Source organism: Macrobrachium nipponense, chromosome 6 (assembly GCF_015104395.2).
Source record: "Macrobrachium nipponense isolate FS-2020 chromosome 6, ASM1510439v2, whole genome shotgun sequence".
Classification (NCBI taxonomy): Eukaryota; Metazoa; Arthropoda; class Malacostraca; order Decapoda; family Palaemonidae; genus Macrobrachium; species Macrobrachium nipponense.
Window position 1 is genome coordinate 85266352 of NC_061108.1, and position 2747 is coordinate 85269098.

At 35.2% G+C, this 2747-nt stretch overlaps 1 long non-coding RNA gene across 1 annotated transcript in view; it reads right to left on the minus strand.

Moving 5' to 3' along the window:
- Positions 1-2576: 2576 nt before the first annotated feature.
- LOC135216283 (uncharacterized) overlaps positions 2577-2747 on the minus strand; it is a 2582-nt gene continuing 2411 nt past the window's right edge. The window contains exon 4 of the long non-coding RNA XR_010314845.1: positions 2577-2747. This exon is cut by the window's right edge and continues 100 nt beyond it. This is a non-coding gene — a long non-coding RNA (uncharacterized LOC135216283).

Sequence of the window (2747 nt, forward strand, 5' to 3'; positions counted from 1 at the left end):
AAAAAGGGATAAACATTCTAATAGTATATAAATCCTATACACCTGAAAATCAGGATGTGATCAGAAGGCAAGAATGAATTTTATTTAGTTTTCGTTAAAACATTTGGAAATGACAAGATTCCACAGCTGAATTAGGCAAACTATTCTACCTTTTAGTTGTAGCCAACATAAAACCCCTAGCAAATATATATAATTATTAGTATTGAACCTGATACTAGAAAATGACAGTTTTTAGTAACAGCCTGCTGAGTGCTACAAGCAACAGCAGCTGTTAAGGTAAGTGTCGAGGGGGTTAGTCGCTTTAAAACAGTTAACTTACTTTATGATGCCACAAGTCAACATTTTTAAAGAGTTAGCAAAATAAATTTAATGGCTAACAACTCTAACCAAGAGTTTAGGCCTGCCCACACGATCGGGCCTGATCTGCGGACTTCCCCTCTTAACTAGCACACTTGACCGGCAAACGTCAAATTGCCCGAAGGGTCTTTCAGCAAAATCACCATGGTGGTGCCCGATGGCTAAAGCTTCGACCCTGGCAGACGTACGTTAAACGTACACATTTCTTTTACAGACATTCTTTGCACCATATTCTCATCTTTTTCTTCTTTCATCACACACAAAGCAATTATCATGCTACAATATCTTCTTTGCGCTAGGCACCATGTCTATCGTACCGCACTCAACACACTACTGGCATCGTCGGGCACGCCCACCTCTCCATCGCCTCACTGGTATGGATAACATCACGGGTAAGCCCGCCAGAATTTGCCGTGAACCCCGGAGCACGCCGATCAGGCCCGCTCATGTGGACAGGCCTTAATACAGCACCCACATCCCAAGCACTCTGCAAGACTAGACATTAACAAAATTGCACCACAGTACTATGTGCTATACAAAACCCATACTGTTGAAAAGTTACTTTCAACAGACCTACAAAAATTCCTCAAAGATTTCAGGGTAACTGAAATGAGCCTCAAGAAACTACGAGGTTATGATAAGTTACCTTAATATGAAAGCATCATACTTGCCCAAACTCTCTTCAGTTCCTAGTTTGGTGTGAACAAGGATTAATCAACGAGTTACCTTAAACCATTCTGTATTGTGAAGCTACAATGTAAACTCCATTTGCTTGATGTTGTGCCAAATTAAGAAAAAGGACAAATTAATTTACTGCCAAGTGTAAAGTTCCACCTCCAGAGGAACACTGACCAAGGAGTGGAAAACACTTAATTCTTTAAATGCTTGTCGGGTGGTTATATTAAGAGAGAGAGAGAGAGAGAGAGAGAGAGAGACAGAGAGACAGAGACAGAGAGAGAGAGATTGACTAAGTAACTCAAGCAAATTAAAAATAAGGTCATCGTGGACTAAAGTCAGTGACATTGTGAAAGTAGCTTATTCCAGTTTAAAGCTCCTTATAATAAAGCGGTTTAAACCATTTCGGCAATATAGTTAATTTTCCTCTAACAAATTCCAGCTGGACTATTTTTATACAGATATCAAACAGATTAAATCAAGCTTTTTCCTCTTACTAAGTAGTAAAGACATTCAAACCAACCAGTGACTGTTTTTTTTTTTCTTTTTTTTTTTTTCGGTTTTCGGTTTCCTTTTCTGTGCTTTATCAAACTTTTAGGCAATTTCGGAATTATGCACCCGAGAGTGACTTATATGCTGGTATTTGTTAATGCCTATGCAGTAAATCCCCTTGGCGGGTAAGCTAATGCTCAAATATGGGTTTTAATACTATTCTAGGTAATGCAATAGTTTTTATTTCAAAGTTGTTGGTCACATTTTTGTTCTTTGAGACAGTCTTCAGTAAACTCTGCCTGTGGAAACTTTAAAATTCTATTGCACATGGATAGCTTTAAATCTACAAACTGTAGAAACTATTTTGTATTTAAAATTTTATTGTACCTGTATATTTAAAACTTTATTGCACTTTAATAGTTTGAAATTAGACCAACATCAGTTTTAAAATTCTATTGCACCTGTATTTAGAAATTTTATTACACCTGGATAGCTTTAAATTAAGACTTCCAACATCGGGATATTTAATTATTTGAATACACATGGAATACTTTAAAAAATTATGACTAGTATTATTAGGGTACTGATTTTTTTTTCACACATAGCCGACTTAAAATTTTCAGTCTAGTAACCCTAGGCTATTTAAAAGTTTATCTATTAATTTTTGAAAATTGGTCAATCTTGACAATGCTATTAAAAAAATTTTCACTGGATATTTAGTTTTAACACCTGTAACAATAGAGTATTGGAAATTTTTTTACACCTAGATTACTGTGAAAATTTTCCAGTCTTGACATTTACTTTAAAATTCAAAAGTTCATAGGTTTTCCTTTCAAAAACTAGTTGTGTCAACAGCGAGACCAACTAAAAAAATTTAGAAATCAAATGGTCATAGGTTTTTCTTTCAAAAACTAGTTTGTGTCAACAGCGAGACCAACTCAAAAAATTCAGTATTTTGAAACCCTCGTTTTGTAAGTTATTAATCTTATATTTTCAATATTGTGAAATGGGTATTTTAGAACACCTCACTGGGTCAAGGTAAACAGATTGGTATTTAATTCGGCATCTACTAAAACAAGCAATGATAAAGTTATTGCTATTGCTGTGTATTGCTATTATTGCTGAAGGTAAGAACATTGAAATTTTGCAATTAATACTAAATATTGAAGTGTCATAACTAATTGCACCTTAGCAATAAAGCAGGGCAGTTTATGGCTTAGGGA